This window comes from Podarcis bocagei, assembly GCF_964188305.1.
Source record: "Podarcis bocagei genome assembly, chromosome: 7".
In the NCBI taxonomy this organism is placed as follows: domain Eukaryota; kingdom Metazoa; phylum Chordata; class Lepidosauria; order Squamata; family Lacertidae; genus Podarcis; species Podarcis bocagei.
In genome coordinates this window covers 76821286-76833795 of record NC_138132.1, presented here as the reverse complement: position 1 = coordinate 76833795, position 12510 = coordinate 76821286, and the positions used below count along the sequence as shown (strand labels likewise).

The 12510-nt window shown below is 45.0% G+C and overlaps 1 protein-coding gene across 18 annotated transcripts in view; it reads left to right on the top strand.

Annotated features, from left to right (window-relative positions):
• The window catches only part of RERE (arginine-glutamic acid dipeptide repeats), a 357369-nt gene that overhangs the window by 64314 nt on the left and 280545 nt on the right, over positions 1 to 12510 (top strand). The window contains exon 1 of one of the 18 annotated variants that reach the window (XM_081201381.1): positions 1416 to 1550. The exons of 15 other annotated variants lie outside the window; for them this stretch is intronic. The gene's annotated coding sequence lies outside the window, so the exon portion shown is untranslated. Of the gene's footprint in view, positions 1 to 1415; positions 1579 to 10302; positions 10914 to 12510 lie in introns of those variants that run through there. 2 more of the 18 variants (XM_081201380.1, XM_081201379.1) reach the window with 2 other exon arrangements.

Genomic DNA, 12510 nt, shown 5'->3' with positions numbered 1-12510 from the left:
TATTTTCTTGCCCTGCGATCAGTTCAGAGATTCTGCCTCTTTCAGGTAGGTGGAAAGTGGGGATGGGGAACCTGTGGCCCTCCAGATGATGTTGGACTCCACCAGCCCCTGTCAGCATGGTCAGTTGTCAAGGATGATGGGAGTTGTAGTCCAACAACATCTGGAGGGCCACAGGTTCCCAGTACCTGATGTATGGAAGGATAAGAAGGAACCCATCAGCCACTGCTCCTGTAGATAAACGAAGTGCCCCAGCTGTCTTGAGGAGATGGACAATTGCAGTGGAGCATGCAAGGAGTTGCTGTTTCAGTGTGTGGAATAGTAATAGTCACTTGCTAGGTTGCTTTTGAGCAGGCAAGTTGCTTGCACTTGCCAATTTCCTATAATGGGGCTTGTTAATGTGTGGTGCTAGTGAGGTGCAGTAGCTAAGACTGAACCCACAAACCAGGAACTATAGGGCGTAAACTAACTAGCTGACCTTTATTCAGCAAGCTCTGGTCTTTCAACCTTGGCTCGCCATCTAGGTGCTGAAGATGCATCTCTTTACATCTTTACCCTGGCCTTTGACACTTGATACAGTATGCAGATTTTAGGACCCACTCTATTCTTGTGGTGGTAAGTTGTTTTCAAGGTTGTATGTTAAATTGTTGTGATCTGCCATGGGACCTTGGGATGAAGGGTAAGTAATAAATCACCACCACCACCATTAGAGGGGAATAATATTGACCTATTGTAGGGGGTCCTTGTGATTATCAAAATTTTGATTTTTTGATATTAATTTAATAATTAACAGCGTGAATACTTATGTGAACAGTTGAGACAGCAATATAAATGCTGTGGTTATGATGAGGGAGATTAGTCCTAAAGTTTTACTTTTTATATTAAAGTAATAATTTTGGGTACTTCATATTTAACTATGATTTTGGGTGGCATATTCATGGAGAAATAATAGAACATTTCAAGGTTGGAAATATTTTAGCTTCCTCCCTACCTCCATTCCATAGTTGCCAAAAAATTAGAAATTGGCACCGGCCCTTTGCATGAGGAGTCAAGGAGGATTATTAGGTGCCAATGCCAAGATTTCAGATTTCTGACTGATGAGGTGTTTGGGTCTTTTCCAGCCCTGGAAGATCCTGGGGTTAATAGGCTCACTTTTAACTTCATGGTTTTCATAGACAGTGCTCAAAGGAAACATACACCATTTGCTCTGTAGTTGTAGTTTGGGATGGAATCAAAGCATCCCATGTTAGAAGAGAGACTTGAAGAGACAAATTCCTTCCCCTTTTGAAATTATTAATAACAATAGTGAAAATTATTTTTAAGTTACTGGTGCTGTGACCTGTGGAATCTTCCTTATGCAATATTCTAAAACTGCCAGTTTCTCTTGTGGGCGCCGGGGTGGTGGTGACAGTTGGTGGCGAGATATTAAAAAAGACAAGACCACAGTCAGTACCTGCTGAGCTTTCAAAGTACAGCCTGGTGAAAAGGAGAATTGAGATGACTCGACGCAGCGAGAGGCAGAAGTAGGCTACTGATAAGAAAGCAGAAAAAAGGTTTCAAGGAGAGAAATGTGCAGTGCATGTGTGTAAAGAAGCTTTGAGTGTTGCTTACTTTATCTGGATAAAGAAATACATTGTTGGTGCCAACATTTTGGAGAACAAACGTAGACCACATCTGTTGTACCAACCTCATATTGTGTCAGACCGGCTTAACTGTCATGGCTTCCCACAGCAGAACCATGTGCTGAGTGGGGTATTAACTCTAGCGGGAAGTCGTTAATGAACATTTTTTAACTGGCTTGTTGGATTTCACAATAAAAGGTCTATATAGCTAAATCCTGGGAGTGGTTTCTCAGAAGCAACGTTCCATAGTGTCTAGTGAGGCTTACTCACAAGAAAATATGTCTAGGATTTTTTTGGTATTTTTTTATTTAAAAAATTCTCTATTTGCAAGGCACTTGGGAAATTTTTAGCTTAGAAAGGCAGATCATCCCCCATAATACTTGCCAATATGTAAAATATCTGTGCACTTTAGGGCTTGGGAAGTAGCCGGATAATACATCACGTGCCCTTACAAATTTGTGTGGCCAAAAAGTTGGAAGACAGTTTTCTGAGGTTCCATGGGGTGGGAGTGAGGAGAGTAGAGTGATTACTTATGCATCCACAGAAAAAGAGGACACTGATTTGCATATGGTAATTTTTAAGTATAGGTGCAAATTTGGAGATGTTGTTTAGTCATGTCCGACTCTTCACGCCAGGCACTCCTGTCTTCCACTGCCTCCCGCAGTTTGTTCAAACTCATGTTAGTACCTTCAAGAACATTGTCCAACCATCTTGTCCTCTGTCGTCCCCTTCTCCTTGTGCCCTCAATCTTTCCCAACATCAGGGTCTTTTCCAGGGAGTCTTCTCTTCTCATGAGGTGGCCAAAGTATTGGAGCCTTAGCTTCAGGATCTGAATTTTGGAGATAATTGCCTTAATTTAAATATAAATACAGTATAGCTCACCATAGTGGCGAAGACAGTGAGCAGGGGCCTGTGTTGCACCTGTTTAGTCAGGTGTGGGATGGATGGGGTTGGTGAGCTGATTGCGCATTTGCAGCAGCCCCTAGATATTAATAAAAAGTTAGAATGAGATGTAACTTAACTGGGGGCAGGGAGGTAGATTTTTGGCAATCCCTAAGCTCTGTTTGGTATGAGTTAAGCAGGTTTGCTTGGTCAGATTCCAGGTCGTGCAGCAACAAAGCTTCACATCAAACCTGTTTTTAACAACATTTGTCAAGATCACATCTCCATTGTTCTTGATAATGGATTTAACAAACTTTCTCCAGTTAGTGCAAATTGTGTTCGCTAAACAAAGCGTGTAAAATTTGTTCTGAAGGCCATAGAGGTTGTAAGCTGTGATCTCTTTTCTCCACTCACCCCCATTCCATTTCCTTCTGGGTGCCCCCCCAACTATAGTGACCTGTTCAGCTTTTAAGTGCTTAGTAAATTTTAATAATGCATTTCTAATGTGATCTGTCTGATAAGGCAAAGTGCTCTTACAATTAGTTTTCCCTGCTGAGGTATGTTTATCTGGTAGCCTTTAAGCAGCTGTCTCCTCCTCTTGGCACAGTTTGTCTACTAGGTGAAGTATTTATGCATGCCTTGATAAGAGCTAATTCTCTCAGAAGGAATTTCTGAGAATGGCTGTTACCCAACAGATATTGGGAGTATATATCCATTTAATGTTCTTCAGGTGTACTAAAGCTCTTGCAAGAAGGTAGAAGTTATTTCTGTGCTCTCTGTGTAGAAAGTAGCACCTTGGTTGCATACCATTGAATGTTTTTGTGGGCTGTTCTGTGCTTTTTGGCAAGCCCTCGCCCCGCCTCCGGTCCCCGTCTGATGTGGTGCAGTGTGTTTATGTATGCCAGTGGTTTTGAAATGTTCCGCTTTCTGGGAATCCTTTCTATCTTGGTGCTGCGCATGTGCAGCAAAGTCCCAGACCTAGCTGATGTTTCCAGTGAAATGAGGTGATAGAATTTTGGATGGGTGCAAGGTGAGGCTGGGAAAGACTTCTGCCTGGGATACACCAGCTCAACCAGTGTGGACAGTGCTGAGCTGGGTGGACCAATGGTCTGACTTGGCAGAAGACCACTTGATAGTGTCAGTAGGACTTCACATTGCAGGTGGGGAGGGGGAGATTATACTTGTGATTGCTGCCTTTATGTAAGAGAGCCCTCTCTCCATAAAATACTCCCGGAAAGTAGAAAGAAAGCTCATAGGGTATTTTCTAATTGCAGGGAGGTTTTTCCACAGAAGAATAAGGTATGTATAGACCAGGCCTAGAATCTAGTGAAAGGCTGACCAGGCCTCTCATTGTGTCAGTGGACCAGTGGGAACTGTGAGAATGTGCCTTAGAACAGGCTGAATGCTTTCCCATCACCTGCACATCCCAAGCGAAGACTATAGATCACAGGCAAGCTGTCTTTCAGAGAAGCTTGCCTTCCATTTACTGAGGTTCTTTGTTGAGGGACCCCTGATAAACTTCCAAGGAAGCCCAGGTTTGAAAACCAGGGAGCAAACATATCAAGCATACAGAGTATTTAAGCAAAATAAAAAAATTCCTTCCAGTAGCACCTTAAAGACCAACTAAGTTAGTTCTTGGTATGAGCTTTCGTGTGCATGCACACTTCTTCAGATACACTGTAACAGAAGTTGCCAGATCCTTCTATATAGTGAGAAGGGGTATATATAGAAGGATATATATAGAAGGATACTATATAGCAGTGTTTCCCCACCTTTTTTGGGCAACGGCACACCTGTTTAATCAAAAAAATCTCGCGGCACACCACCATTACTGCCCCGTGACGTCAGCGCGCAGCGTCACGCCGGGAGGGACGCACGAAAGTGAAAGTTTTCACTTTTTCCCCCTCCCCCTTGCCGGGGAACCTCCAAGCTTTGGGGGTGGGGGTGGGGAGGCAGCAGAGCGAGGGACTGAGGGACGGCGGCAGCTGAGGCGGCGGCGGCTGTTGTGGTGGTGGCGGCGATAGCGGGCGGAGGAGGGGGCGGCGGCGGGAGTTGCTGCTGCTGCTGTTGTTGCTGCTGCTGCCCGGACATGCCGGCCTCCTCCTCCTCCGCTGTCTCGCGCTCCTCCATTTGCACGCGCTGCCCCGCCGCTCGGCACCACCACCGCGGAGCCGCCCCCGGCTCGACACGGATCCTCGCCGCCGCCTCTCACCGCCTCCCTCCCACGGCACACCAGCCGATGTCTCACGGCACACTAGTGTGCCGCGGAACACCGGTTGGGAAACACTGCTATATAGAAGGATCTGGCAACTTCTGTTTCAGTGTATCTGAAGAAGTGTGCATGCACACGAAAGCTCATGCCAAGAACTAACTTAGTTGGTGTTTAAGGTGCTGCTGGAAGGAATTTTTTTATTTTGACTATGGCAGACCAACACGGCTACCTATCTGTAAGAGTATTTAAGGTTATAGGTGACTTTTCAGTCGTTGAAGCAATCTGTGTTCACCTGTTTAGGTTATTTTCTCTCTCAAACACACACATTATCTTATTCAAAAATGCACTTTCTCTCTCTTTCTCTCCTCTCCTACAAATAGCAGGAGTTAATGACAGTGTGTCAAAGCTTTACTTTGAATTTCCCCAGCTTTTGTTGGTTTGTGTCACAACCTTAATGTTACTTAAACTAGGTATTCTATTTAATTATAATGCTTATAATAAAGTCAGATGTCAGCTCACTTGGCTGCATGCTTAGGCCTGTACAAGGCTGAGTGCTTTGCTTGTAACTGCATCCCTTGTCTCCTTTCATTATCTGTTAATGGTACTCAACATGACAGGGTTGTTTTGATAAATGGAGGCTGCACTGAAACACGGCCTGGATTTCTTTCTGCTCAGGATTGGGAGTGGCCTTTACTCTGCATCAGGCAGTCATGCTGATTGTGTGAGCGTGCATGCAAGCATGCATGTGTTTTAAGGGGTATTGCTGTTTAACCATAAACACCCCAAGCTATTACATGATTTACCACTTTAGTCTGTTGATGTTTTCTCCTATGATTTATTTCTTCTGTGATACTCTGAGGAACGTGGATCCTTTTTTTAGTCAGGTTGCCCTTGCTTGCATCTGGTTTAATTTTAAACTAATTTTAAGTGGAAATCTGTTCAAATCTTTGAAGAATTGACTGGATTTCTAATTCATTTGCCTCTTTTTGACTTTTGTGGCTGTGTACACACACTACACATTTGAAACACACACCCTCCTCCAAGAATCCTAGAAACTGTAGTTTACAAACCTTGGACCTCCAATTCCCAGGATCCTTAACAAACCACAGTTCCCAGGCTTCTTTGGGAGGGAGTGCTTTAAATGCATGGTGTGCACATAGCCTTAGATGTACAAATGTCAATGTGCATCATTGCTGAATCTAAAATAGTAATGGGTTCACATCTAAGTGCTACAGGGAGGCAGTTTTGTATAGCAGTTAAAATGCCAAACTAGGAAAACACTTTATCGAATTGAAGTGTGTGTTCAGTTGCCTATTCAGGCATGAAGTTGTCTGGATAACCTTTGGCCATCATGTATGATCTCTCAGCCTAACCTACCTCACCAGTTGTTGTTGAGGTAAATTGGGTGGTACCACCATGTATGCCATCTTGAGCTATTTGCAGGAATTCAGGGTGTAAATCTGCTGAGTCAGATTTGGTGCATGTGCTTCATACAGTGCTTGAGAGACAGTTTGCAAGATCTGACACTATTACCATCCTGCATCTCCTCTGACAGTTCTGATCTCTCTTTCTAGAACTGACATGGGGAGGAAATTTCAATTTTTGTTTGTTGGTTGAGTAAAGCCTTTTTTTTTTTACCTTGCTCTTAAGGCAGCCTACAGTTGAATCTGTATGTTGTAGCCCACAATAAAATATAAAATAAACAAAGACGATATAATAGAACAAATCACAAATCAGGGAGATTCATACCTTGACAGGCCAAATGCAACACCAGCAGAACGGCCATCAGAGAAGTAATGAGATGGACCTCTTTTGGCAAGTCATTCCACTTTTCAAGTGTGGCCATAGAAGTGCGATTTAGTAATATAATGTTGTTAAGAAACAATTTGTGAGACTGTCTAGAGATGTCATGTATGCTGCTTTCTCATCCTTCTAAGCTTATGATCTGCTTTTCTATTGGAAATACAATGTTGCTTAAGACTATAAGTTTATAATGCACCATTCTTCCCTGTGCATCCTCTATTTAGACTGTGTCTCTAGAACCTATGCAATGTTTCAAACACTTGAGCCAAAAGAAGGAAAGGAACATTGTAATATTAGGGAGTCATGAAGGTGCTGTGAGAAATTGAGAGCGTTTTTTCTCAAAAAGACCACCTTAAATACCTTGACCAAGATAACAAAAGGGGCTGCATTCACACTGCTCCTTGATTACCGACTTGACTGCTGCAGTAACTACTGGAAAAGCCTGTATTGGTATTTGAGCCAACATGGTTCTCTGCAGCAGAAAGGGATCCAATAAATGTAGCATGTCAGATGTCAAAGAGATAAATAATTACCTGACATTCAAAAGACATCTTAAGGCAGCCCTGTTCAGGGAAGTTTTTAATATGTAACGCTGTACTGTTTTTAACACTGATTGGGAGCCGCCCAGAGTGGCTGGGGAAACTCAGCCAGATGGGCGGGGTATAAATAAATTATTATTATTATTATTATTATTATTATTATTATTATTATTATTATTATTATTATTATTATAGCATCCACCTCTTCTGGCTGATGTGTTTGGTCCAGTTTAGTTGTAACTGGAAATGGTCAATAATAGTTCCAAGCATTTCAGGAAAGCTAGTATTAAGATGGAGACACTTACAGACGGACAGGTGGCAGGGTTGGTGTTCCTGACCGGAGATAGCTGAGTAGAGTTTCCTTTGTTAAAAGCTGTCCCCTTTTATTCTGTAGTGTCTCTCAGGAAATGAGAGCACAGTTTGGGGGTGGATCCAGGCCCCTAAGGAATTATCTGAATGCTTTACCTTATTGTAGGCAAATAGGGAGAACACAAACTCACCACCTCCTGACATGCCCCACATTTTTCAAGATTCTCCTAAAAGGGTTGAGGTGCTATATTGCCATGTGACTCTGACATCTGATGAGCCATTGTCACACTTAAGAAAGGTCATTCCTTAGTGCAGGGATGGGGAACTGGTGGCCCTTTAAAAGTTGTTGGATTACAGCTCTCATCATCCCTTGCCATGGTAGCTGGGGCTGATGAGAGTGAGTCCAGCAAAGGTTCCCTCCCCCTTGCAATAGTAGCTTTAGCATTTCTATTTCCACCTCAATTGTTTGGCTCACATCCACCCGTCTTTTTTCTCATAATGAAGAAGGCTGGACTAAGGCATGCTAGAGTCTTAGAGGTATGTGTGTGTGTCTATGTAGAAATGGTTAAGACTGAAATTCATTGCAGGAGAAATATACATGTTTCTGAGTACAACTACAGAAGGCTTTCTCATTCATACCAGCCCGTTTTCTGCCATGCAGACTTATGATGATGCTGGTGATTGACGACACATTTTTTCACATAGCCTGAATATGTGTAAGACGGGGAGAGAATTCTACTGGAATTGCTGGGAGGTAAACACTACATCAAGCCATGGCTGGAGCAATCTGTCCTTCCTGTGGCTTGCTGTGTGGCAGGCCACACTTGATTAAAAAATTGGAAGAGGGGCTAAATGAAATGTCGGCTTTTGTTGCTTGACTCTGGGATTGATTTTTTTTGGCTCTGGCCAGTGCAGTTCCATCACTGAGCCTCTTGGTTATGAAGCTTATTTTCACTGAGCACATTCCCCTCTGATGGGCTCCCATTGAGAAGCTAATGTGCGGCGCTGATCTTTCAAGGGAGCAGAGCTTGCAGTACAAGCTGCCTTTCTGAGTGTATTGATCACAGGGCGGCCTTTCAGGGTGGCAAAGGGTGTTATACTTCATTAGCTGGGTTGGCGGTTTAGGCAGCTGCTTGTCGCTGGTGCAGAATAGATTAAAGCTTCAAGTACAGACCTTTAAAAGAAAAAAAAAATCTAGCAAAGGCCTTGAGAGTACAGCAGTCTAAATAAAATGCCAGCTGCTAAAGCAATAAATATACAATCAATAATAAGCAATAAATGTGAAACCTGGATACCTAGCCTAATTACTGAGAACTTGCTTAGGTGAATTGGTTGCTCCTGTAACCTACCAGCTGTCTGGGCATTTTGGGTGGAATTCAATGGCATGTTCTCTTCCTTCCCATCCTCTTGGTGTATCCTTATGGGAATTCTAAACCTGGGGAATAAATGCAAAGACGAGTTTCAGATTATAGTTATTTATGGTTATGGAACACAATGTTTACATGACATTTAGTGAGCAGAATCAGAAAATTACTTGGAGTTGGTGGGAGGACTTCAAAGCCAAGTTTTCCTCAGAGAATACGCAGTGAAATTAGTTGACCAAACTTGCTCATGGGCATTAATTTCAATGAGCCTTTTCTGAACAGGTTTGGCATTTGAAATGACTCTGTGTAAAAGTGATCATGACACCCTTTTTAACCTCCTTTTATGGATTTAAAAAACAGTACTGAGGTAGCATTAAACAGCTGAAGCTAAAAATCGCAATAAAAGAAAAGAGGACAGAGTTTTTAAATTATCTATTCCCACAGTGCTGGTGGTGGTCCACAGATCCTCCATTTTCTGGTTACCTGTGCATTGCAGTGTGGGGAATGCATTTTGTTTGTGGATGCAGCTATAATTTTGGGGAGGGGCAAAACCATCATTGTATTTATTACTTCCTAATCATTGCATTAATGAGTTTGGGAGGGGTGGTTGAAAGGTTTTTTGTTCCCGTGCAATGCCATTTTGTTTGAAAACAAAGCTGGCATGGGCTGTGTGGGTGCACCTGCATTAGTACATCTCTCATTGCATTAGGTGTAGTTCTTCTCCAATGTAATGTTAAAAGGGAGCGTCCGCTGACAGATGGATATTTATTCTCCCGTGCAAAAAGGGGGCCGGTGGTGTAGGTGGATTTTAACAAAATGGCTTACTGGTTGAATCAACTGCAACCCAATCCTTCTGTGTAGCCATGATGCCTCTAATGTGCCACTAAATTGGCATTTTTTGCCTTTCCCATCCTCAGCGTTATTTGTCCCGTTTTCTTTTCTCCCCCCGCCCCCGCCGTTTTAAATGTTCCTCCACCTCTCTGCTTTTTGATCTGCGTCTCCTCCACGCCGTGTGAGTGTTTGATCTGCATTTGTGAGAACCGAAGCAGGAAGGTTGGGGGGGGGGGAGGGAGAGAGAGAAGGAAGAAGGTTGCTTTTGCATTAATATTCCTGGGCTGCTGCTGCATCTCGCTCGCGCTCGGATGTGAGCAGCGGCAGATCACTCGCGGGGATGCTTTGCCTCTTTAATATCTTGCTTGCAGATGCATTTTCTAGCTGACCACGCTATTAAAGAGCCGCCATCAATCACCCAGCCAGCTTCTCCCTGTTCCGCCTCGGATTGGGGCGGGGGGAGAGAAATCTAGGAAGGGAGGCAGGAGCTGTGCGCGCTCGCTCGCATCGCCCAACATTGGCAATGATGTCGAGCAGCCCGTGAGCCCAGGCATCCTACTGGCCCTGGTCAGCACGGAGCCGGGGGGCTGGCTGGCTCCGAGTCGGTGGCCCTCGCCGGGCCGCCCGCCCGCCCGCCGTTTTGCATTGAGCCCGGCCGGGAGGCAGCGCCAGGCTGGTGGACTCCGCTCCGGGTTTTCCCGCGCGCCGCCGCTTGTTGTCTTTGGGAGGCTGTGCTTCTCTCTCCCTCTCCTGGTGTCTGGGTTGAAAGCAAAAGCGACTGGGTCACACAGAGGCATGTGGAGGTGGCTGCGACCGAGGAGCGGCAGCTAAGCAGGGCGGCTGGTGGATGTGCCGCGGAGGGGCCCGGGGAGCGCAGCCCGCCGCGCCGAGGCAGGGAGCTGCCGCCGCAGCCGCTTCCTCCAGTCGGGATCCTTCTCCGGCCCGGGCAATGCCGCCGTTGCTGCTGCTCCTCTTCTCGCCCGCACCACTGCCTGGCCCAGCAGCGGCGCTGCAGTGAAGCGGGGGCCTCCTTTTGTTCGCCAAGTGCATCTCTCTCTCTCTCTTTCTCCTCTGGCCCCCTTCTTTTCTTTCTCTCTTCCCCTCTCCTCCTCCTCCTTCCTTCCTCTTCCTCCCCCCTCCCTCCTCCATGGGCATTGCATGTGGGATTGAACGCAGTAGCAGCAGCAGCCCCCTCTTCCTTTCCTGCGTGCCCTGGAGAAGCAGCTCGAGGTCCGCCGGGGTCAGACTGAAACAGCTGCTGTGATTGCAGGCTGGTTGCCTTGGCCCCGCATCTCCAGGAATTCTCCTCCTCCTTGTTGTTCTTTGCCGAGCGGAAAGTCCAAGGCTGGCTGGGGTGAGTGAGCCAGTGTGTGCCGCCTGGCCTGGGAGGGGGGGGGGCTTGCTAAAGCGGGTGGGGATGGTGGTCTGGCTGACTCGCACGCACATGTCTTTTCTTTTTTGGGGGGGGAATCCCCCCTCAAGACTCGCTTACATCTTGGTTCCTTGTGCGAAGATGAGGCAACTTAATGTGCAGTTTGAGGTTGGAGTTCGCACCCCGAAGCGTGGGGTCATCTCCCTGGATCGCCTAAGTGATGTTTACATTGAAGGGTGTATGTTTGTGTGTGAATGGGAGACAGAGAGATCACAATCAAGTTGAGTTTCCTCTAGAGTGTGGCTTCGGATTTCCCCAGCCTTGAGAGAGGGGGAAAAAATAACTTAAGAAAAACAACAACAAAAACATATCACAAGCTGGGTAGATAAAACACTTGACTCCTTCCACTTAATTTGTAATAGCTTAGAAATGCGGGAGGAGGAGGGGAGAGAACATAATTTCAAGGAAACTTGGATCTGCTTGGTAGGTATTGTGTTAGCTATTATTGGTCCAGGGCACTGTTCCAGAACACTTTAAGGTTACAAGTTCCCCCCCTTTTTTTGTCAGGGGATTTAAAAATGAGGTTTTTTTTGTTTTTTTTTTACTTTTGTACCTTTCTGTTCCCACACAAGTTTAGCAACAACAACAAAAGGTTGTACTAAGCTAGGTGGAACTTCAAAAGCTTGCTAAGCTTTTTTGTTGTTGTTTTAAAAAATCCAAGAGAAGTTTGCAGTGCAGGTTTTCTTGTTTTATGGGGGGGTAGAGGGGGATCTTTCACTCTACTTGCTGGAGTGTAACAGAAGTGTGTACTGGAATGCCTTTTATGTTTGTTTTTTTAATTGGTGCCCAGCTCGGTCTAAAAGGCCCTTTTTATAATATTGACTCAACTTTGTTCTCAGTTGATGTGACAGGGAGACCCGCTCAACCACTTCTTGTTTCCCGAGACAGAAACCAGCTCTGCTTTTGTTCAGTACAATTGGGATCTTGTTTTCAGCTTCTCTGGAGGGCATGTGGCTTTGCCCTACATGGGGTGCTGTGCGTATGTGTGATTGGATGGCCTCCTTTCAGCCATGTGGGATTTTTTAATGATACATGAACCCAAATGGCAGTTGACAGGAGCCTTCCATCCACTTGCTCTGGGACTGAGCCCCATGGGCAGAAAGGGAATCTAGAGGACTGGAGGGATTGTTTCTCTGTGAAGTCTTGTTTATCCTTTTGTTGTTGTTAACATGTTTCTGGTCTTTTTAATATTTAGAGGACAAAAAAGTCTGGTTAGAAATGCTATATTCTTCTGGTTGTGCATTTCTGGGAAAGAAGTTAATTTAAGCAGGATTGAAAGTCTTAGAAACTGAGGGGGACATAATTATAGTGTTAAAGGCATTGATCTCTAGGCAATTAGTTCCAGGATTGCAACCAGCTCTGCAATTCGGGGGGTGGGGGCTGAATTGCTGTTTAAAGGCAGTCCATACTTTTCAAAACAGCCCCAGTTGCCTAGTAAGAAATTACACTGCACAGATATCTTCTTTCCCTTTTTTAAAAATAAAAAGAAAAGATCTTTAACAGCAGCTAGGGAATTAGG